Source organism: Bactrocera oleae, chromosome 2, assembly GCF_042242935.1.
Source record: "Bactrocera oleae isolate idBacOlea1 chromosome 2, idBacOlea1, whole genome shotgun sequence".
Taxonomy (NCBI): Eukaryota; Metazoa; Arthropoda; class Insecta; order Diptera; family Tephritidae; genus Bactrocera; species Bactrocera oleae.
In genome coordinates, this window is record NC_091536.1 from 43,731,962 (window position 1) to 43,757,928 (window position 25,967).

The 25,967-nt window shown below is 34.6% G+C and overlaps 2 pseudogenes; both read right to left on the reverse strand.

Annotated features, from left to right (window-relative positions):
* Window positions 1-14,923: 14,923 nt before the first annotated feature.
* On the reverse strand, window positions 14,924-15,684 carry LOC138855883 (uncharacterized; annotated as a pseudogene).
* Window positions 15,685-16,642: 958 nt separating this feature from the next.
* On the reverse strand, window positions 16,643-25,215 carry LOC138855890 (uncharacterized; annotated as a pseudogene).
* Window positions 25,216-25,967: the final 752 nt, after the last annotated feature.

The window sequence follows — 25,967 nt, forward strand, 5'->3', positions numbered from 1 at the left end:
GATACAAACAACCGTTAGGTGAACAAAACTATTATACTCTGTAGCAACAGGTTGCGAGAGTATAAAAATATTATGTTGTTTTTGTGGTTGCAATGTGAACCAAAATGCCGCTGTTTCAATATAAAGAATCTTTAATTTTATTTTTGTCACTTTCCCGTGACATTTTGTGTTCTTAAATTTTCATTACCAACTGGTGAAGTGTAGAAATATTACATAATGTGACATACAACAATTAAGGGGTACTTACAAGTGTCGTATTTTTTAAGCTATTGAAATACGACATAAGACGAAGCTTGTGAATTGCCTAATTATATATTAATGAAATGTAAAAGGCATATTTTCTTGATAGTAAAATATCGTAATACTAAAACAGAATGAAATTGGCGTAATTATTCCCCACCGCCAACATACCCAATATTAGAATATCAAGTTTATGGTTGGCTCTATACCGTCAATTTGTAAGATAACTTAGCAATATTAAGTTAACGTATAATATTTTATAAAGCACAGTTTATTATCGAGAATGTTTCAAATCGGTTCAAACCATAGTGAGTATGCAAAAATAAGTGAGTCTACGACCTATAGTATAAGTTACTAATATACCAAATAGGATTGTAATGAATTCACGGTTTCGTCGAATAATGAATGTTGAACTACTTGTTGATTGAACTGATTACTACGCAACATATTTATCTCTCAACATGCTTTTACAGTATATAATAGTTCTGTTCAACAAACGATTGTTGATAACACCTCAAACAAATCGAGTTAGATATAGAGTCAAATACGAATATGTACAAATAAACAGGACGACAAGTTGATGAGTTGAATTCCGTGTGACTGCCTGAATAAAAATTGTGGTATCTTGATGAAACTAGAAAAATTTTCCATGGTATCCAAAAGAGGTAATATTGCATTTGGACTCTCGTCCAAGAAGTCGAAATCGGACCACAAATTTTCAAGTCCCCATATCGGTCAATCTGGAAAGGTACCTTAATAAAATTTAGAGAATTTTTTTCTGGGAAGAATATGCCATGATACCAAAAATAGTTTTCACTTCGGACTTCTTGTTGACTTTATACCTTTTATACCGGTTAATATAATATATAAAATATCTTAAAGAAATTTATAGAGTGTCTCGCTCAAATAACGGTGTGTCCATGTGCCTAAAATGGATAATGTTAATAATAACCCCAACCCCAATATACCTAATATACATTTGTATACGTACAAATTTAATTACCGTTTGCATTTATAGCGCATATATCAGCCAATAGGAATGATGTCTTAGCAAAATTAAGTGAACATACAATAATGAATATAACAAGGAAGGGCTAAGTTCGGGTATACCTGATTATGGAATACTCTCATAATTTATTAGGATTTAATACTTTATTCCCACCAAAAATTTGAAGTGATTACATATAATCTATTCACTAATCTAGGCTGTCCTCACTGCCGTTGGATATTTATAAAGCAGCTGCTTTTGAACAGTCAATCGAAACTGTGGCATTTTCTCGCCACAACTCTATTAGATAGGCTTCGGCAGCCTCACTCCGCATTTTCACTTATTTACTTGATATTGTTTTAATTTTTTACTTTTTCCCATTTGACAGTTAGTAGTGTTTAAATCAACTGTGGTAATGTGACAAAGTTCCCTATTGACAAACAGATGGCGCTAAATCAGAGTCGCATTGGGAGATTTCAAGTAGATTTCAGTATATTAGTCAGATAATCTACTCAAAAGCCTAAATTTCGTGACTAAGTGTCGGTCGGAACATGGTATAAACCGGGAAATACTTTCAGGTGTTAGCAAAACTTCCTGTTCCAAATATTAATTTTAAAATAAACCTGACTAACTCAAATGAGATATGAATGTGCAATATAATAACCCAACGATTACCCTCCTCCCGCCCAACCGACGCGAGGGGCGCAATCCGCATACGTGTGGAATTAGCCGAGTCAGAAAAGGCAAGAGAGTTTTTTAAGTGTTGAGATCTAAAACTGCTCAGCTACAGAAACAAAAACTTCAACACCTTAGATCTAAAGTTACAATATAATAAATTGTTACATTTTCATTTATTAAGAGAAAACAATAAAGTCTTTTTAATTTTGAAAAGTGAGTCAGATAAGTCAAATGTGCTGGAATGAGAATTAAAATCATGACATATACGGCGGAATGGCTCGTTTAGTTCGAAATTTGATCTACAGGATTTTAGCAGTAAAGGTCTAAACTGCCTCGAAAGGCGAACCGGGATATTAAATTTAATTTCAGACAGGAGAGAAGAACTGCAAACAGTTCCATTCAAAAGTTTCACTAAGAATGTTATGCTAAGCATTTCCCTATGACTAAAAAGTGTAGGTAGATTAATAAGTTTTAAACGACTAGTGTATGGAGGTAGACTTACCCTAGCATCCCATGGGAAATGCGCTAAGGCGAAAAGTAAAAATTGTTTTTGAACCGACTCTAACTTGTCAGAATGGATTTGGTAGCTAGGGTTCCATACCACAGAGCCATATTCCAATATAGGTCTAACCAATGTTGTATAAAGTGTTTTAGTAATATACGGATCTCTAAATTCTTTAGACCAACGTTTAACAAAACTGAGGACAGCTTTTGCTTTCAAGACCATGGTATCAATATGAAGACTAAAATTAAGCTTAGGGTCCATATTAACTCCCAAATCAACATAGTTTAAAACTTGCTCTAGAATATGGTGTTTTATTACATAAGAAGAGGGGTGCACAGATCTACGGGAAAAGCACATCGTCTTACATTTATTGAGATTCAATGGCAAATCATTTCTATCACACCATGCAACCAAATTGTTTAAGTCTGTTTGCAACAGACACCTTTCTTCAGTTGAAGTGTATGATTTAAAAAGATTTACATCGTCAGCGTATAATAAAATTTTTGAGAATTCTATTACTGAAGAGATATCGTTAATAAACAACAAGAACAGAATCGGGCCAAGATGACTACGTTGCGGAACACCAGAAGAAACATTAATTGTATCTGAAGGTGTATCCTCAAATATCACTCGTTGTGTTCTATTATAAAGATAGGAAGATACCCATTGAAGGAATCTTGGCTGAAAGCCCAGCAGATCAAGTTTATGTATGAGAATCGAGATATTTACTTTATCGAAAGCTTTACTAAAGTCTGTGTATATAACATCCGTAAGCTTGTGTTCCCTAAAACCCAATGATACATGGTTTACAAATTCAATTAAGTTTGTTATAGTCGAGTTCCCTTTACGAAATCCATGCTGAGATGAGGAAATTAACGGAGAAATCGAAAAGGTTATATGGTCAGTGATGATAGCTTCAAAAAGTTTAGGTATAACTAATAGTTTTGCGATACCTCTATAGTTTTCAATGTTTGATCTAAATCCACTTTTATGCAAAGGGATCATAAATGACTGTTTCCATATTGAAGGAAATATACCGTGTTTAAGAGAGGAATTAAATATCCTTGTCAAAGGCAAGTAAATATATTTGGCACTATTTTTTAGGAAGCATGAGGGTATCATGTCTGGGCCATAACTAAAAGATGGTTTCAACTTATTTAAATTAAAAAGGACGTCTTCTTAAGAAATAATTGGAGCGTTAATTAAAGTATTCGAACACAGCACTTGCTGATAAGAAAAAGTTTTGGAAAAATTATTACAGTAGTTTGACTTGAAAAATTCTGCAAACATATTGGATATAATATCATTGTCACTTGAAATGATAGATTTGTATTTCATTGCGGACGGAAATTTGGAAATCCTGCGTTTGGAGTTGACGACTCAAGACTCAACAAAAGAGAAAAATTTTAATTTATTGGGTATACCATACTATGATTAAAAAGTCCACAAAGTAATCGGAGGTGATTATATTGCGACATAAGGTTTAGGCCAAAGGCTAGACCAATTCGATTAATTTTCAACACTCATATTTGTACATTCTTGCAACATGTTGCTACAAAGCATAAAAGTTTTGTTCACCTAATGGTTGTTTGCATCACCAAAAAATTGAGATAGATTTGATATATGGTATATACCAGTATAAATAATCAGGATGACGAGGCGAATGGATTTATCGAAAACTTATAAAGATCGTAACAAAGCTTCACATTAAGAACCAAAACTATAATTTGGTGCAATTATTTGCATTAACGAATGGGTCCTTTGGTTAAGTATATATCACGAATATCTCATTTGATTTAATAAGATTGATTTTAAAATAAATACTTCGAAGACGTTTTAAAATTTGGTAATAAAAATTAGTGAGTCTACGGCTTATGATACACTTAAATTAATATGTTATCTAATTTTATTGTCATATATTCTGCTTATTCGAATATTGCATGTTGAATTCTTACGCAACTTTTGTTAGACGGTTTATATTCACCCTAGCTCCTTCCTCGCAGTTAACGAACAATGTGGTAAAATATAGGTAATTCATTTACCCAAGTGCTGTGCTTGCTTTGTAAGAAATAAACAAAACAAAATTAAGAAAAAACAAGTAAGGAAGGGCTAAGTTCGGATGTAACCGAACATTTTATACTCTCGCAAAGTCAAATAGTATACTCGTTTGATATTACTTTGTGGATTGGCTGATATTTTCGGTAGAAGGTCAACTATAGGCACTGGGGTCCACATATTTAGTACTTAGAGGCTTGAACAGTTTTGGTTCGATTTAGACAGTTTTTGGTCACAAGGTGGCGTACTTTAAACGTATTATTCACGCAAAGTTTTACCCCGATATAACCACTGTTGCTTGATATGAATAGTGGAAAGTGAAAGAATCAGATGGATTTTAAAATGGTGTTATATGGGAAGTAGGCGTGGTTGTAGTCCGATTTTCGCACTATAACATAGAAATATGAGAAGAATGTTACCTACCGAATTTGGTTGAAATCGGTTAAGCAGATCTCAAGATATGGGTTTTCATCTAAAAGTGGGCTGTGCCACGCCCACTGTCTAATTTTGAACGCGGTTCCTATAAAGTCATTTTATACCATCCCAGAGATAAAATTTAACGTTTCTGGCGTGTTTAGTGCTTGATTTATCGCGCTTTTAGTACTTTCTAACAGTACCGTTATATGGCGGAGTTGCCACCCGATTTCAACTATTTTCAGACTGTGGATAGAGGTTCTAAAAAAACTTGCTTCCAGTGAATTTTGTTATTATAGCATTAGCGGTTTAGGAGATATACACATTAAACCTATTAGGGGCGGGACCACGCCCACTTTAAAAAAAAGGTTTACCTGCAGATGTCCCTTTTTAATGTGAGCCTGTGTACTAAGTAACAGTCTTGTATCTTTTTGCGGATCTTAGTTATGGCAATTTATTTGTTTTTGACTAATGGCGTTTTGTAGGCGTGGCAGTGGTCCGATTACGCCCATCTGCAATACCAACCGTCTCACGGTACCCAGAAACATGTCTACCAAGTTTAATAAAGATATCTCAATTTTTACTCAAGTTACAGCTTGCACGGACGGACAGACGGACAGACGGACGGACGGACAGACAGTCACCCGGATTTCAACTTGTCTCTTCATCCTGATCATTTATATATACATAACCCTATATCTAACTCGATTAGTTTTAGGTGATACAAACAACCGTTAGGTGAACAAAACTATTATACTCTGTAGCAACAGGTTGCGAGAGTATAAAAACTTTTTGGAATAACCGAAAATGTAAATTAAATGTAACATTTTGTATAGTGCAACAGGATTATAATTGCTAAAACAATGATTTTCAAAATTAAATCTCATCTCCAATAAGATGTAGGCTTTACAAAGCGTATGTACTACATATATGTACATACCTAGTTGGGGCATACATATACTTATATGTATAATTAATGAAATTTAAATTGCTAAAGAAACTGACAATGAATGTGTGCATAAAAACAGTTTCCTATATCTGTTTATGTACAAATTGGCACTATTATAAGATTAAATAGTAGAATCAATCTGAGAATACACCTGTCAGAAAGCGACAAATAAAATACATGGTTATTTTACTGTATCCTAGTTAGCAAAAATGCAAATGTTCAAAGTCTCAGATGTCATTTGAGACTCTCATTTCAAAGATAATAAACTGAAGGTAAATTAGTGGAAAATATGCATAAAAAGTCAACACGGCATATGGATGTGGTTTGCGGAGTTGGTCAGTCAAGTGGAAAACAAAGCATTAAACTCCACTGATATAAGACCTTGGATAAAATTGTGTATTCAAAAGAGTTAACTGAAGTTTTTCGTGTTGCTGCGGAAATTGTGCTGCCGCTTGACCGCACTATATTACTGTGTTATATGATATCAAAAAAAAATTTCAACAGTAGGCGACGAAAATCACCATGAGTTCAAATTCGTATACGCATACATATATGGTATACCAATCCAGCTATATATTGTACAATTCATGGAATGATCAAGCCCACAACAAATACTATATTATTCCCATAAGCATATTGTGCTTTCATGTCAAAAATGGTACAAATTTTGTTCACCGATTGGTCCTTTGCAAAACCTAAACCTTAAGTTAAATATAGAGTTATACATATAAGTAGATGAAACTGATCACGATGACGAGACGAGTTAACTTCTTTATTGCAGACGACAAGTTGAGTAAACTTGATGAAACCTGTTTCAAGTGTTCCTCAGTTCTATGTGGTTAAAAATGCTGTAAAAAACATCAGAGGCGTTTAATGCTAACGTACGGATAGTGGTAAGTTACTTCGATTATCATTTTGTTTTTCGGTAGTGATAATAATTGTTTAAAAAATTTATTTTAGTATTGTGTATACATACCTCTCCATAGCACTACTGTAATAAATGTAGTGATTTGAGTTTCTGTGTAATTTTTACACTGTATACGTATTATGAAATGCTGCAGAAGTATTTCCCCTAAATTTAGTAGTTTTGCAAAATTTTATTTTAAACCGCGGTTCTATATTCCATTTTATCTAATTTTTAAACTACAAATGCGCTTCCTTACTGTTATCTTCTGTACTTAATTCAAGTTTTTATCTTAATTTGTGAGAGTGTACGAGTATGTACCTTGCACTTTATATAGTTATACTTTTGCAACATGTTGCTACAGAGTAAAATATTTTTGTTCATCTAACAGTTGTTTGTATCACCTAAAACTAAACGAGATATATAAGATTAGGATGGCGAGCCGAGTTGTGTTGCGAGTGACTGTCTGGCTGCTTGATCGTGCATCTTTTCCTAAAATGAATGAAGTCGGGTGAAAACTTACCCTAGACCTCATATAACTTACAAATCTTATCAACCTGAAGGTATTTCCCCCGTTTTGACCCTTTGCAATAGTATGAAATGTTCAGTTACACTCGAACTTAGCCCTTCCTTACTAGTTACATATAAAGTTTTGCAACACCTAAAAGTATTTCCTTGCCTTTGATCTTTGCAAATTAATGAGACTTAGTATACGCGCCCTTTGGTATCATAAGAAGATTCATATTGTAAATGGGAGAAATCAGACAACTGCCACGCACACAAATGCCGCTAATCAAACACCTATAAAATGCCATATTTGTTAATATGTGAGGTATTTAAAATAATATAGTTCAATGCCAAAAATGTGTGAAATCGGTTTACGAATTACCCCAAGTTATATATAAGCATATATTACATAAAATAAAAAATGTATTAGAAATTACTCTTCTTGAATATCTCGGCATTTAAATAAAATGTGGTAATAAAACTTAGTGAACTTATGACATATAATAAAAGTTAATAAAATACCAAGTCCGACTGTAAACGGGAGTGTAATAATTTCACTCTATCGTGGAATAATGAATGTTGATTTCCTTCGCAACGTTTTTTTCTATAAAGTTTTGCAAGTACCCTTCTCTGGCTTCCCGACATTGATCCTTGTAAATTCCAATTTAAGTAAGTAAAGAATACTTGTTTAATATAAAGTTTGTCAATACCTGAAAGTATTTCCCCGACTTTGGTATTTGCAAATCGCACGTGTATAAAACTTCGGTTACAACCGGAATTATTAAATTGTTTAATGTAATGTTTTGCTTATATCTGAAAGTATTTCCAGCTTTGAGCCTTGCAAATTGCGTAAAATAAAACGTTTGTTACACGCAAACTTGTAATATGAATAATCCCTTTTTAAACAAACAAGATGGTAGTAAATGACAAGTGACTCAGCATTATCTCTTCGATTTCTTAAAAGAATGGTGGAAATACACTTGGATGATTTAGAGAGAGATGATACCTTACTAAAGAGAAATTACTCGTCTTCCAAAAACTACGATTTAGAGCCTGTTCATTAGGGTGGTTAATTTTTATGGGTTATTTTTGCTACCTCAAAATCTGACACTTTATAAAAAATTATTTATATGGGAAATTGAAATTTAACAAATGGCATATTTTTTTATATTTGAGTTAAAGAGTTTCAGATACTGCAGAAAAAAATTTTAAAAATGAAGCACCATGCCCATCTTAAGTGAACTTGTGTACTAAATGTGCATTGGTTTGTCCTATAAGGTTTTCAACTTCCAAGTTTTCTTTTCAGAAAATAAATTAGAGTATAGGTTTTTTGTAAATCTTGAGGAAGAAATCTAGAAAAAGAAAGACTTCCAATATAGTATAGAAAAAATTCAGTTTCATTGTAATGTTTCATACATGTACATAATTAGAATTAAGTTTTTCTTATTGGAAAATAAGTTAAAAATAATAATAATAACAATATAGTTTTAGCTTACAAAATACTTGCGATTAACCAACTTTAAACTACAGAAAAGTTAACAAATATGAACTATCATTATATTAGATCGACACCTATTAACTGAAGAATCACTCAAAACGTTATAAGATACGATTTATATTTGCTCTAAAAGTAAAACTATTAAATTTCCCTATTAACCCTTTTTGTTCATTTGTAATAATCCAAACATCGACACCAATGTACTTATGTACAAATTAAATTTGAAGAGGCGCATCTCGAAAAAACTTACCCTGTTTACAAATGTGCAAGTATTGTATAATATCTATATACAACGCACTTAAATAGTATATACATAAACCCTGCCCTGAAGCACTTCAAATACCATTAAACTGGCTAAAATGAAGTATCACGCAGTATGATTTAATCATAGTTCAGTAGTAAGTATCTGAAGCTATTGAAACAGTAAAATTGCCATCTGTAAGCAGACCACTGACCATTTCTATAATATTTGTTTCATAATTGATAGTAGCTGCTAGCCATCAGGAAGAACCAGAATGCAAGTTACTCTCATAAAGAGCGAAATGACGAATGTGTAAAGAAGCGGAAAACTTAAGAAATTAGCAAGAATATATCAAAATGTTGTATGTATTATTTTTTAAGTTTTAGTGTTTAATGTTTAATAATCACATCATATCAATACTTAAAAAATAATACATAGAATTTTTATATTCACAATTCAAAACTATTAAAACAAACAAAATCAAAGCAAATGTGTCAAATATCGCTTGTTTATACATGTGTTTTAACAGCTGTTCCCTCGTATGGCAGCAGCTTTTTTCTGGTAGCAGAAATGTCTCTAGCAGTTGTCTCTGTCTCTTACCATATGCTAGTTTAGTGTGTTAAAAAACTTTTTGTACATCTTGGTAGATGGTTTCATTCCATTTTGGACACATTTTCAATATAATATATAATTAAATATATTATATTATATTTACAAAATCAGTATCATATACTTATGTACTCGTCCATACTTGTATATACATTATATTTATAGGTACTTACACAGGTTTTCTTAATTTAAGCGGTATACTATTTTGTTCTTAAGAGATTACCATAATATTAGGTTAATTGAACTACATCTACTTTTTTAAGTTTGAAATAATAATATTTAAGATATTTGGGGTAATTATACTAAACATGTTAAACTGGTAATTCGTTCGTTGCTACTGCGTTAAAACACTTAACTGTGAACATACTTTTGCTCTGATTCAGTAGTGGGGTATATTTTGTTCCAAAACAGCTGATAAAATTTTATTAAATACTTACTTTTAAATGATTTGTCTAAAATTATTATATTTTGAAGCGAGCAGAAAATGTATTTTTCGCAATTAATCAAATGAACTTTTTGGGCAACGACACAAAAAAAACAGCTTATTCGATGTTATCAAGTAAAGAAAAAACTATCAAGCTTGCTAGGCTGGTACTTCGTTACTCGGTAGAACGATAGTCCGTTAATTTTACAAAAGCAAAATGCACGTAAAAAACTACCGAATCACGGCTAACAAATTAACAAAGCTGGTCTGAACACCTTTTTTGTTATTATTACAGATGTTCAACCATCGGTTATTTAAAAGACTAAAATCTTATCTGGATTAGTATAGATATAAGAGTACTACTCAACATTTGTGCACGAGTATTATAAAACAATTATTATCAAATTAATCTCAATGAAAATACATTTCAGTATTTTGTTTATAAATGTTAAAAAAGCGTTAAGTTCGGATGTAACCGCACGCGTTATAAATATTATATTGTACTTTGCAAAGATCAAAGGTGAAGAAAAAACTTCATAGTAAACAAGAAAAAACGTTAACTTCGGTTGCGCCGAAGCTATAAATCACAAAAACAAAGGCCCGTTACAAGAACTTGATTCCAAACGTTCAATTTGTATGGCAGCTATATGATATAGTGATCTGATCTGACCAACTTCTGTGGAGAATAATTCGTTGCCTTAAGCAATAACTCGTGCCTAATTTCGTGAAGATACCTCGTCAAATAAAAAAATGTTCCATGCAAGCACTTTACTCCGATCGTTCAGTTATGTTGGCAGCCTTAACTAATAATCCGTGTCAAATTTCGTGAAGATACCTCGTCAAATGAAAGAGTTTCCTATACAAACACTTGATTCCGATTGTTCAGTTTGTATGGCAGCTATATGCTATAGTGGTCCGATATCGGCCGTTCCGACAAACGAGCAGCTTCTTGGGAAGAAAAAGAAGTGTTCAAAATTTCAGATCGATATCTCAAAAACTGAGGGCTAGTTCGTGTATATACATACGGACAGACGGACAGACGGACGGACGTACAGACAGACGTAAATGGCTAAATCAACTCAGCTCGTCACGGTGATCATTTATATATATACTTTATATGGTCTCCGACGTTTCCTTCAGGGTGTTACAAACTTCGTGGCAAAATTAATATACCCTGTTCAGGGTATAAAAAGTTAAAAACGGCTGAGTTCTGGTTAACCAAACATTTTATTCTCTCGCAGAACATTAATTTCCACGAAAGGGTGAAAGGATTACAATCATGTTTGGTATCTTATTAACTTATAATGTAGATCGTATATTTACTTAAACTGATTACTTTATTTAGCTTCAAATAAGAGATATTTCGAGTCGACACAAGCGACGTGAGCGGCGTACTGGTTTCGATCATGTAGCATGATATGGCATCGCACTGTGCATTATTCTCTATAAATAAGTATGAGTATTTATTCGATGAAGTAAACATATTTATCTGATTACTATATTTTGCTTCAATTGGTTTCGATCATGTAGCATGATATGGTAGTGCACAGTGTATTGTTCTCTATAAATAAGTACGAGTATTTATTCGAAGAAGTGAACATATTGGGTTGGCAACTATGTAATTTTTTTAAAAAGTCAAAGACAGTTTTTTAACTAAATCACTTTATTCTGTAATGTATTGTCCATTTTGATCAATGATCTTTGCCATCTTGAAATTTTTACCATTCAAGGAGTTTTGTAAAGATCGAAACAAAAAGTAATCCGATGGTGCAAGGTGGTGGACGTGGCGAAACATCCCAACCAAGCTCCAATAATTTTTGCCAAGTGACCAAAGATGTGTGTGGCCTTGCATTGTCATGATGGAATACAACACCTTTTAGATTTATGAATTCGGGCCGCTTTTCTTCAACTGCATTGTATAATTTCGTTAGTTGTTCAATATAGACAACAGAATTGATCGTTCGGTTGGGTGGTACGAGTTCAAAGTAGACAATTCCTTTATAATCCCACCAAACTGATAACAAAACCTTCTTTTGATGAATACCAGCTTTTGATGTTATTTGAGATGGTTCACCTGGCCTGCTCCACTATCTTTTCTGCTCGATATTGTTGTAACCAAGCTATTTTTCATCGCCAGTTATCATTCGTTTTAAAAATGGAAAATTTTCATTACGTTTCTTTAGCAAATCGCAGCTGTTAATGCGTTGCGTTAAATGCGTTTCTTTCAGTTCGTGAGGAACCCATGTATCGAGTTTTTGAACATAGCCAAGTTGTTTTAAGTGATTTTCAATGCATGTATGTGATACCTAAAGCTTCTCTGCAATCTCAAGTGTTGTACTGTGACGATCCGAATCGATTATTGCTTTGATTAGGTCGTCATCAACTTCAACTGGACGACCAGAGCGTTTTTCATCTTTGAGTGAAAAATTACCAGAACGAATTTTGGCAAACCAATTTCGATCTTCCATTTTTCAACGAACGCCAAACGAAAACTACGCAACCGATCAAGAAACATTTTTTTACTGATTGACTGCTGACTTGTCAACTATCAAATAACAAAATGTGTTTTACATTTGGACTACGCCAGCAAAAGAAAAACATGCATAACGTTAGATTAAGTGAAAGTTTTCATATTTTTGCGTATGGTTCTTCATTGAATAAGAAATAATAAGTTATGAAAAAAATGTTTAAAGCGATTGAGAAGTTGACTTTAATTGAATTTATTTAAGAAAATTGTTCACATTTTTTACAAACAATGTTTATTGTAAACATTAGTAGTATCACATTTTCACTCATAATTGTACTGATAATAAGCGAAATTGATTCGGCCTGTTAAGAGAAAATAAATAATTTCTAAGATCCTCCAAAAAAATGTTAATAAAAATAACTTTCAAAATCGTCATTTTCTCGGATATTCTCTCCTGCTTGAACGCAGTAACAAACATACGTAACAGCTCAAACGGTTTTGCAAAAATCCGAGATCTATGCATTAAACATAAGCAAAAAGTTGCTTTGCTCTGGGTACCTGGCCACGTCGGAATTCCCGGCAATGAGCAAGCCGATAATGCAGCGAAATATTTCGAATCAGCGCCAACCTTTCAATATGAGCCCCAGGACCAAAATGATGTTAAGAAAATGCTTCAAGAACATAGTCGCAATAAAAGTCTTATGGAGTGGAAACGCTTTGAGCACCGATACACCAATTTCAATCCTGCTCGGAATAAAGTCATTTAGTATATTAGAATATAAGTTTTACTTTAAGCACACCACGTCCAGCTTACGCTGAAGTTTGGAGGAGGCTCTATTATAGTTGGGGATACATGCCGACTATTGGACGAATGACGGTAGAGTCTTATATTGAGCGGTCATTTGCTTGGCACTGTAGGAGACACACAAGAGCAACTCGCCAATGACTCCAAGAAAATAATTTTAGTACGTTAGATTGACCTCCGCAATCTCCGAACATGAAACCCATCGATCACTTATGGGGTATATTAAAAAAAAGTTGGTCGCAGGCAAATGTGCAGCAGGCGTGTGATTTTATTGCGTCAGAAACATGCGCAAATTTGTGTTTTAGTATGCCAATAATAATCAAAGCCGTTTAAGACGCTAAATGATTATACGTAGTATTAATATTAATTTTAAAGCCTGTTTGTATTAAGTCACAAAACTGATCACACTGAAATATGTTGTATTTAGTTTCTATTGTTTTTATTTGTTGTTGTTTAACGAAATATTATTTGCGTTTGATTCTTTCTTATTATAATATATAACAAAAAATTAAAAAAACATCAAATTGTTTACAAGTTTTTCATCATTCGGTATAGAGCCATGATTACTAACTTTTTAATTCCTGAATTGAACAACCATGATCTCCAGGAGATGGGGTTCCAATATGACGGCGCAACATGTCACACAGCTCGTGCCACAATTGATTTATTGAAAAACACGTTTGGTGACCGCCTAATTTCGCCTGAAATCATATTTAAAATGTAATGCCACAAGATTATCTTTCGGATAAATCAAATTCATGTCAATCGAATAATCCTTCGTTGTTTTATTGCAATTTAAAGTTGTATAGCTCTAAAAAACACACCCGTTATATATATCGTAGAGCAAGATTAAACGTTCGCCTAATTTTGCTAGGGTTTCTTACAAATTGATCGATCTATGTATATGGTACAAAGGCAGTATTGACCCGATTTTATTCATTTGAAGTAGAAGTATACACTGTTATTGAATAGAGATGTCATTTTAGCAGGCGGTCATTGGGTAGCTGATCACAAATGATTCCCTCCGATGCCCGAGTGAGGTCAGAGATATTAAATGCATTTCTTATGCATACCGGCTCTGCGGACGAGTAACCAACCCTTTACGGCTTACTCGTGGGACCAAGAATGAACACAACAAACAATAACTGGATGACTGGCAGGAGGAGAAGCCCAACAAAGCCAGCAGACCCATACTAGTGACTATGTGCGAAGAGTCGATAGAGACTCTACGAAAGCTGATAATAAAACCAGCTTCGGTTTACGCAAAGCAAGAATGAAGATTTTCCAAAGTGACAAATGATGATGAAGACGACTTGAAAGAGGTCAACGACGCTAACTGGATAGCGTGAGATAAAAAGCAACTAGATGTCCGAGAAGTTTACATTAGTGCAGATAAATCTGCATCATTGACACCTGACAACCCTTATAAATGGGAGAAGCATCGATATCAGTTTAATACCAAAGCCCTGTGTGAAAGATGACCAAAGGGCTAAATGGTAGTAGCTATCACATTTTATACAAGCCAACTGAAGACTAATGGCATGCATTATCATCAGATTAGGTTCGTCTTGTAGGTTTATGAGTCACGAATAGACCAGTGTTGGTTCTTTGAGATACCAGAGCTCAGTTACGAGGTCCATTAGGAGTAATTATCCTTTAGGATGCCTGCACTTGACGCAAATTTGTATATACTGTGGCCTCACTATCGATACCTCTTTCAGTGTCTCATACCAAATGCTTAAAGCGTAATCTTTCCAATACGGGACAAGTGCACAAGAGATGCTCCATTGTTTTCCTGGTGCCTTGCTCTTGACATTTTCTGCGGCCTTCTCGATCTCTCAGCATCATTCTGCAAGCGCGTGAGCGTTCCGATCATGTAGCTACAGTTTCTCCTATCGAGTACCAGTAGGAATTTTGTATCTTTCCGATCTACCGTTTTACACATGACTTTTGCAAATTTACACCCAGGTAGATCATTCTGTCCAGATCGTTGTATAGACAATGCATGGGTTTTCCAATTTTGATCCCGTTTTTGGGTGTCAGCCGAATGCCGCTCTTGGTCTCGTCTACTATCTCTTTGCCTCCAATGCCTTTGTGACCAGGCACCCAGTAGAAGTGAATTCGCTTACTTCTGGCCGATATGCGAAGCGAGGATAAAGCCTTGATTGCTGCTTAGCTATCCACGTAGATGTTGACTCTGGAGTTGTTTGCTGATGCATTAGAGGCTAGCTCTGCGAATTTCTCAATAGCAAAGACCTTTGCTTGAAATATACTGCAGTGGTGCGGCAGCTTAAAACACTGCCTTATGCCTAACTCTGGACAGTATATCCGTGCACCAACTCCGTCTTCCATTATCGAGCCATCCGTATAAATGTTTAATGTGTTGCGCTTAGCTAACATGCCTTACGCCAATCATATTTTTCTATTTTTACTCTTAACCTTCTCTCCCAATTGAAAAGTGGTATCATGTAGGTGTGCTTGCCAAACCGTCATTATCCACCGAGCTATGCCCGAAGGTTCTATATGCAGATTCTCCTGAGCTTCAGGCATCACCAAAAATCCCTTTTAGCCACGGCACGAATAGAAAAAGCACAAAAAAAATGGCTGGAATGATTCCATCCGTACCGGTTTGAACGGATCGAATTAGCGCATTTCAAATTCTAGCTTATTCTCCGTAATGATAAATTCGGGGAAGTTTACAGCACTATTCCCTTCAAAGCCCAAACTAATGGCGTCCTTACAGCCAGGAAAGTGCACTCTGACTAAGTCTTCTAATGATCCCTCAAAGTTGATCGCCCCTTCGCCGTAACTATTGTGAATAAGAACGGGTGAGGCTGGGCTTTTGCATAATAGTTTGCTGAGCCTTGTGACCTCTTTGGTCTTTTCAAAGCTGCTAAAAAAGTTCTTCCATAACTGTCGTTTTGTCCTGCGCATCAAGACGTTTGCGTTTGCAAGACCCGAGCTCCTTGCTCCACCAAGGCTTCGTTTTGTGTTTGAGTCCCAAGGTATGGCACACGTAATAAAAAGCTGTATTAAGAGGATTTGTAAACACAGTCACGCCCCTTTCAAGCTCTTCATGTGAGTTATACACGCAAGGTCTAAGTCTCTTACTTAATAGTATCTGCCTGTAGAGATCCCAGTGTGTATTTCTGGGATTTCATCTTATCTCGTGTCAACGAATGACGGTGGTCTTAATACCGTCTAGTTCTCTATCATTGCATCTCTACTGGTATAGAGCGTTTGTAAGATAAAATTAAGTAGAACTTCCCGAACTTTACGTAAAGAATGTCGTCCGCCTTCTTAATAATCTGGAGGATAAAGCTTGGGCCTCCAAGACCACTTAAAGACTTCGCCACGCTTAATATCCTCTGAGCGTCACTATCAGATGTCGTTTTGAAATAGTCGGCTTGTCGTCCGTGTGCTTAACGTTCCGCTTCTTGGCTACGATCCTGCACTTTCTTCTTTTCGAGGATGCGCTCGGTTCGATCTCTGTCGAACGCTGCCTATTTTCAGAGATATGCTTCTCTATACTATTTGAAAACGGTGGATTCAAGGCACTGCACCAATTTCATGTGGCAAAATGGTCCGGCCGTTTTTCACTTCCTCTCGGGCCCAAGCCAACCGTTTCACCTTATCTTCCTATGGATTAGGCTTGCCCTCGATTCCGCTTCATATTCCGACCGCCACTTTGTATCCCACTTTTTCCTTCAGCCCCTCCTTGCTTGGCTTCTTCCGTGGTCCTCTCTTGTTGCCAGAGATGGAACGCTCGATCAAAAGAGTTTTCATGAACTGTTCACTCATGCGCTGTAGAGCTGGCTTGGCAGTAGTAGTACAACCATTGCAACCTGCTCCCGCTGGATAAGAGGTGTGCCCGCTGTCGACACAGAGGAACTTGAGACCACGAACAAGAAGAAGGTATTTTCTTTCTATTATCACCTGTTTTTTTCTTAAGGGTAACAGTAGAAAACAGAAGAAAGGGTATTCTAAGACATCCATCTAGACATACGGTATGGGAAAGCTCCAACACAAACACCAGGAGTGAGCCGCACTTACAATATATTCTAAATAGCAATTTAAGTGTACAGGGGTGATACTCTAATTTTCATTTTCACAAGTTTGGTAATTTTTTCAGGTTGTAAGGAAGTATTGTAACTTGCGCTATCAACAAAAACAAATAGCTTAGACGTCGATAAGTAGAGGTGTTCGAGGAGTCATCTAAGTAAACTAAGCATTATAGGTATAAGCATTTTCGTAGTTCATCAAATTTATCATCAATATTCGGCATAGGAAATCTGTCTTCAACCGAAATATCGTTTATCTTTCGATTGATTGAGATTGAGGTATGCACCGCGACCTATGGTCTATTGTGCCCTTATCTTTCGATAGTCAATTACTATTCTCCAGTTTTGTTCATTAGAGGAATAGATTTTTTTCATAACGATCCATATTCGGATGTTATACTAACTACTGGAATTTCTAATTATGTTTCGTTTTATCTATACCTGCCTATTGACTTCTGCTTTATGTACCTCAGGGTATCTATATAATATATATAACTAAGTAACTAACTAACTAATATAAGTATACTGGCATATCACATTTCGTAGTGATTCTATGCTAACATATATTTCATTGGTAGAAGTTAAGTTTGGGATAAAATATGAGATTTTTCAAACTCACATTTAATAAAAAGCAAATAAATTCCTACTTAGATAAAATAATGTTATGATAGCATTACTAGTAATTAATTGCCTATTGGATAAATCTATTATACTCATTGTATTTATTGATATTTACCAATCTAATGCTTTTGCTATAGCATTCATATTTTGTTTCCGTTTCGGGTCGGGTTAGTTATACTCAATTCAGCATTAGTATCTACAATATTATAATCAAAACATTAATGTTTTTATAGGATTATTATTAAATTATTACTATGAATCGAATTTTTCTCTCTAATCTAATTTTAAATGCGTCTTCTAATGATTTTAAGTATCTGGCTAATTAATATACTGTCGTAAATGTTATATGTCGTTATGAAAAATTTTGTTCTTACGTCTATTAAGTTTTTTGTCTTTTCTTTTCATTATCCATTACTCACCGTCTTAGAGAACATATGAACAGTTTTAAAAAACTTATCTGTATAGTTCTTATTTATTTAACCCTAGAACAGTAAATTGAAAATTTGAAGCTGCAGACCAATTTGTGGAGAACATCGTGCGCATTGCTACATACATACCTTGCGCCAACCAAAAATAATTTAACTGTAAGTTATAAAATAATTTGTTCTTTTGTGTTTCTATTTACAATACTTTCATCATTATGTGTAAAATAATTGAATTTAAATATATATTTTTGTTTTAAAAAAAACATAGTCGTAAAATTTACGAATGCATTCAGTCACACTGATTTTTTTATTTTTTCTTCACATATGAACACTTTTCACCTTCATAGAGCTCATATTGACAGTGATAATGTGTATATTTTTGTCGCTTTGTTTGCACGAAGACCTTGCTGAAGATCACAACGATGCGTCAAATATGTATGAATTTAATTTGGATAGAAAATTTCACTAATTATTAAAATTGACAATTACTATAGCGTCCAACAAACAATATAAACTTTTTTAAAGCTATGGTATGGTGGTAGTATAATCCTGTCGGATGAATTCCTTGCCTCAAATCGTTACGATGTAAACAACTTTCCCACAATTTTTTGTGTCTTGATTTATTCCTTTTATCAATATTGCGTTAATTAACTTTATATATTTATTATAGCAATTATTTAACTCTGCTCAAAAATTGCTATTTTTTTCTTTTTTCTTCGTCGCGATTTATGTTCTTTCAGTAAGTGTTAAGTTGTCGGAATCAGATATAAAGATAAGTGTATAGCATTAAACTGGGACTTTAATTTAACAATCCAGCGATCGAACTCAAGAGTGAGTTAAAAAATAGACGATTTATCGAGAAATCCGTTACAATGTATAGTAGCTATGTAAATGTGAATTTATGTACTTACAAGTATACCATACTGTGGTAAATGTAGTTGTAATATGTACATATGAGTAGGTGATTTGGAGATTTACATTACTTTATCCAATATTATACGTTCATTTTATTAGTATAGTATTGCCCCGATTTCATCCATTTTAGGCATAAGGATAGACTTAGAGATTCCCAATAAATTTCATTAAGATGGCTTACATCTTGACCGGAAGTTTGAAAATCTTTGTATTCGGTATATAGTGGCCAGGAAATATTGACACAATTTTTCGTTTTTATAAATGCAAATACTAGACCTTATATACGGTTTGATATTTTCGATAAAATGTCGCGATATGTTCGGGGTTCACATATTCGGTTCTAGTTAAGTACTATTCCGACTATTTTTAGTCGTGAAATGGAATACTTAAAAGGCAATATTTGCTATAAGTTTTATTACAATAACGTGGCAGTCGTTCTGTTACGCCCATCATCATTACCGAACTTCTTCTGCTTCCATAGAATAAGTATGCAAAGTTTCATCAAAATATTATAATTTTGATCATTTATATGATCCATCTATATATCCATGTTTAGTTTTAGGTGTTACAAACAACTGTTAGATAAACAAAATTATAATACTCTGAAGCAACATAACTGAAGCAACGCATTGTATGTAAAATAACGATGGTCGAACCATTAATCTATTAATCTCCTATTAATATTATTTTCCTCTTATGGATATAAAATGAAATAAATTTAGAGAACTGACGTAGGATCATATTCTTATCCTTGCTTCACGACATCAGCAACATCCCAAATATTTTCAATCATTTCTAAATCAGTAAGATCCCCATTACACTCTTCCTTATCGTCTCATGTTACGAATTCTTCAAATGCTACTCTTAAATTCTCTGCAAGTTCAAATTCATTACAACTTTCACTTTCCTCATTTTATTCTTCAGGAGACGTCATAATATTATATGATTTGAATGAGTGAATTATACCCTGATCTAAGGACTGAATTATTAACGTTGTATTTTCCGGCAAAAACTGCATATTTATATCCCTCGAACTTGAAATATTTTTTTTGACAAGATGCATTATCTATAATTTTTTGAAGAAAGTTTTTTGTGTAACTGGCCGGGAGAAATTTATTATTTTCTAATAACATATATTTTTTCACAATTATGCAGGGAAATCAATTAACCGGTTCATATAAGCGGAAAAATTTACATGTATTTTGTAAGCAATATATTTTTGACCGATCAGGTGATTTAAATAAGCGGGAAAATCAAGTAACTGGGCGTCAATTAAGCGGGGAATACTGTTTAGGTTTTGAAATACATATAATCATAATTTCCCTGATTATATTCCAAAGCCTATATAAAACATAATTGTTTTCTAATTTCTCTCGGAACACAGAGTATAATATAATAATTTTTTTCACGCAATATCTGTTTGTAACACCTATGTTAAAACTAATAGGGTCAAAAATGGAGTTTTACATAAATATCAGATTGATCCGGACGATGAGACGAATTAAATTCCGCATCTCTTTCTATTGGTCCTTCAATCGGTCTGTCCGTGCAAGCGAAAACTTTAATAAAATCGAGATATATTGATGAAACACTGAGAACACATAATGCGTTATTTCAAAAACTATACTAGAAGCTATAAATAATAACTAATGATTTCTACAAATAAAGCTCCATAGCTCAAGTTTGGCAAAGAAAATGCCTGTAAGAAAGCATTTGTAGCCCACGATTTTTGAAACGTAGACGTCGCCAAGCCCCCTTATAAGTTTAATATACATATCCCAACAACCATTGGGTCTGTAACTGACATATTTTCGTGCGGTTTGCGGTTTGCCAAGAAATCTCGCAACCTGATTATTTTACCAATGTTCCAATATTCCAAACAGACGTTGGACCTTTTTTCAATATATACCACTCATTTTAAGTGTAAACAACAATATTTTTCTTTTTAAAAGAGGATCACAAACACAAAGCAGCCAGATACATTCAAATGCACGAAAATGGAGCCAAAACACATTGACAGACGATTTTGTAAGGCAGAAACTGGAACGCTACAAAAAGAAATCGTTTTTGCATCGGATTGTGACTGGTAATAAAAAATGGATTTATTACAACAAATCCTAAACACGAGAAATCATGTGTGAAACCTGTCTAACAAGCCAAATCAACGACAAAACATAATATCCATGATACTGACTACACTCGTGTATCGAAGATACCGGTCACTGTGTGAGATGTTTTAAAAAAATTAGAAAAGAATTCTTCTTTCTTGATAATAATGTGCCCTGGTACTAAAAATTAAGAACCAATTACTTCAAACTATTGTTGATGATTAACTTATGTATTCTGAAATCTTATTACTATCCTACACTGACAAAAACTGGAAATGTCTGTATGATTTCATTGAACTCAAGTAAATTTTTATAGTCTCTCAACTTTGTGTAACATTGCTTAATAGTTTCACCTAATGACTTTTTGTAAAACGTAAAACAAATCGAGATAGACTGTGACATTTAATTTTACGTATTGTGTATCCGCATATTACTATTATATAATATATTAGTACAAGATTTACATTCATTTCCTCTTCTTTGGCACCTTGTTGCACACAACAATATCGCTCTATTTAGCTCCTCGGTTCACGTTCCCATTGTTTTCCTTTTCTGTGGATATCAAAATCTCTTACTTCTATCTCTTGAAAGGAATCTGTCGTATGCGTATATTAAATAAAAACTTCGATGGTGCTTATTCTGTAGTTCCATGCAGAGTAACATTATATTTTTTTTTATAATCTGCTCATTTTGCGTTAGCAATATTAAGACGCATAACTAACGAACGATTCATATGATGTTTCCAGCGCTATAGAGTTTTTTGTACAATAGTTTTAAAACTCATTACTTACAAATTGTCTACCATTATCCGCGATAATCAATTTAGGATAACCAATTCTTTCCTCAAGAATACTAATTATGGCAGTTCATTTCCTCAAAAATTGTAATTCTTAATACCCCGAATAGTTGTCAATGACGACCAAAGTATGGTCTATATATAATTTCAAATTTGAACACTTGGTGTCGGAAAACTCAACGTACAATTCTCGCAGGTGGAATGATATAGGTTTAAAAATTACCTCTAATCGCTAAATCTGTTAACTGCTAAACTAGCGTGGAACGGTTGGTATAGTAGATGGGCATAATCGGACCACTCCCACGCACCCTCACCGACAGTGTCAAAATGAGTGAAATCGGGTGATAACCACACCCGTTCCCCATATAACGGTTGGGACTAACACTACTAAAAGTGCTTTAACTAATTAAATTAACAAGTGAGAGACTTTGAATTTGACACATAGGACGATACGTATAAGCTTTATACTCAATACAAAAATTGGACTACGCGCGGGTTACGTCACCGCAGCGTTCCGAAACCAAAATAAGTAATGATGACAAACTACCAGTTTGTTGGAGCCAATGACCCAATTGCACCAATAATTCCAGAATTCGTCAAAATGATTACAAAATACACATTCACCAATATTTTCCGTAAAAAGTTTACTATAGGCACTGTGGTCCACATATTCAGTACCTATTGGCTTGAACAGTTTTGGTTCGATTTAGACAATTTTTAGTCACAATGTGGCATACTTTAAACGCATTATGCGCGTGAAGTTTTACCGTGATACAATCATTGTTGCTTGATTATAGTGGAAAGTGAAAGAATCAGGTAGGCGTGTTTGTAATCCGATTTCGTTCATTTTCACACAATAACATAGAAATATAAGAAGAATATTATGTACCGAAATTGGTTGAAACCGGTTAAGCAGATCGCAAGATATGGGTTTTCACCTAAAAGTGGGCAATGCCCATTACCTAATTTTGAAAGCGATTCCTATAAAGACATCTCGTACCATCCCAGGGATAAAATTTAATGTCTCTAACGTGTTTAGTGCTTGATTTATCGCGCTTTTAGTAGTTTTTAACAGTACCGTTGTATGGGGCGTGGGCGATGTTGTCACCCGATTTCATCCATTTTCACACCGTCGATAGGAGTGCTAAAAACATTTGTTTTCAGTGAATTTTCTTAGTATAGCTTTAGCGGTGTAGGAGATATGCACATTAAACCTATAAGGGGCGGGACCACGCCCACTTTTAAAAAATGTTTAAACTGCAGCTGGCTCTCCCTAATATGATCTTGTATACCAAATAACAGTGTTGCATCTTATTATGGAGCTTAGTTATAGAAATTTATTTGTTTTTAATTAATGGCGCTTTGTGTGCGTGGCAGTGGTCCGATTACGCCCATCTGCAATAACCGTCTTACGGTACCAAGAAACATGTATACCAAGTTTCATAGAGATATATCAATTTTTACTCAAGTTACAGCTTGCACGGACGGACAGACAGTCACCCGAATTTCAACTCGTCTCGTCATGCTGGTCATTTATATATATAGAAACCTATATATATCTCAATTAGTTTTAGGTGATACAAACAATCGTTAGGTGAACAAAACTATTATTCTAAGTACAATAGCAGCAGGTTGCGAGAGTATAAAAACAATAACTGAAGGTATGTGCTAGTGCAGAAAATATATTCTTAGATATATAAAGGTCTACAATCAAAATTTAGTCCGAGTGGAAAAGATATAGCGAAAGGACAATAATCAAAATTATGTCCTAGTGAAAATCAAAATAAAAAGAAAGTCTATGTATATAGATAAAATTAATATAAATAAACTATATAAAAAACCAAATAAGTAAAATATAATATATATCGAAAAATGGTCAACCAAGTCTCTGCAACTGAGCTTATAAAGGAAGACGCAAGGATTAAACCCTACTATGGCACAAACAAGGAATACGATCTCTTATTATTCTTCCTCTGTTCGATGACAACCCGGCGCTTAAGCAATTCATATTCGAGAGATACATATGGACCAGTGCTTCAAGTCATCAGAACACTGGGTTCCTCTGCGGGGTTAAGGAGACATATCATGGCTATTTTAACCAAGCCATTCGTATAAACTATATCAACGTGAGTAGTTACTACAATACTTTAAAGTTTATTTTAGATCAATTAAACAATAAGTACGAATTGGATCAAGCAAGACCTGTAGAGTTTTCTCCTAGCGTCAATGAATCATTAATTTTAAAAACATTTCTGAACGGCATAGACCCCACATTGAGTAGCATTATTCACGATACGATAATAACTACAATAGATAGTCACGTACCTTAATACAATTTAGGCACAATTTTAGAACTTCAGGCCATCAAGATCAGTCCCAAGGGCAACACAACCACAACTACTATAATTTAGGACAATAAGACCGTTCTTCTGAACAATACAGACAAAACAATTATAATTCAGGACAACAAGACCGTTCTTCTGGACAATACAGACAAAACAGTTACAATTCAGGACAACAAGACCGTTCTTCTGGACAATATAGGCAAAACAATTATAATTCAGTACAACAGGACCATTTCTCAGGGCAATACAGGCAAAATTATCATAACTCAGAACAACATGACCGCTTACCCAGGCAAAATAGGCAACCCGATCGTATAACCAGACAAACGAGACACAATAATTGCACCGCACCAGAGACGATGGAGGTAGACCACATCGAGCAGACAAATTTTCACTTAGCCACCCATCGACATGTTTACCGATAATAGAACTCACTATAGGCAAAGACAAAATTATGATGACCTCATCTACATAGTTGACCACTTTGTCCCGATGCTTTAGTGTCTTGATTAAATTGACAATAATTTCCTGGAAAACCATGGGAGCATTTACCAACCCAAAAGGCATAACGTTATGCTCGAACAATCCCTCAGGTATTAAAAATGCTGTGAATTTCTTTGATTCTTCGTTCATTGGTACTTGATAGTAACCGGATGGCATGTCCAGTGTTGAAAAGAGCTTATTGTCCGATAACCGTTATAACATAGTTTTTCTTAACAGTGACGTTATGAGTGTTCGGTAGTCAATACACATTCGACTTTCGCCGTTGGACTTCTGCACTAAGAGAACTGATGCTGGGTGTGCTGAATTACTCGGACGGATGATGTCCTTGTCTAGCAGTTTCTTTAAAACCTTTGATAACATTGGTCGCTGTGAGAATGGAACTTGATAACGTTTGCCCAGAATAGGCCCAAATACAGTAACTTCTATCGTCATATGCGCATTGTTACATCTACCGATTTGGTTGATATTTGCTGCAAAATAATTTGTTTAAGTCAACATAATATTCATTGCCTTGCCTCGTTCCTGATAAATCGCTGGATACGTTAAGGTCTACCCTTTTAGCTTCTTGCAGATGTAGCAACCCCTTTCCATTTACCATTTGATAACCGTTACTTTGTAGAACGTCTCGACCCACTAAAATATCATTGGGTAATAACTCGTCCTAAACTTGGTATAATGTCACTTCATGTTTGACGTTGCCGATTGTTGCAACTACATTGACTGGGCGTGTTACCTTCCCTTTGGACCCACCGAAACCCATGAAGCATCTGTTAGCTTCCTGAGTCTGCATCTCGAGCATACGCTGCCCGTGTCGATGAACGCTTCAAGTTTATTCTCATTAAGCTCCACTATTTTCGTAACTGGAGGAGCCCCGTCGTCTTCCTTGTGATTGGTAATCTTTGCAACTG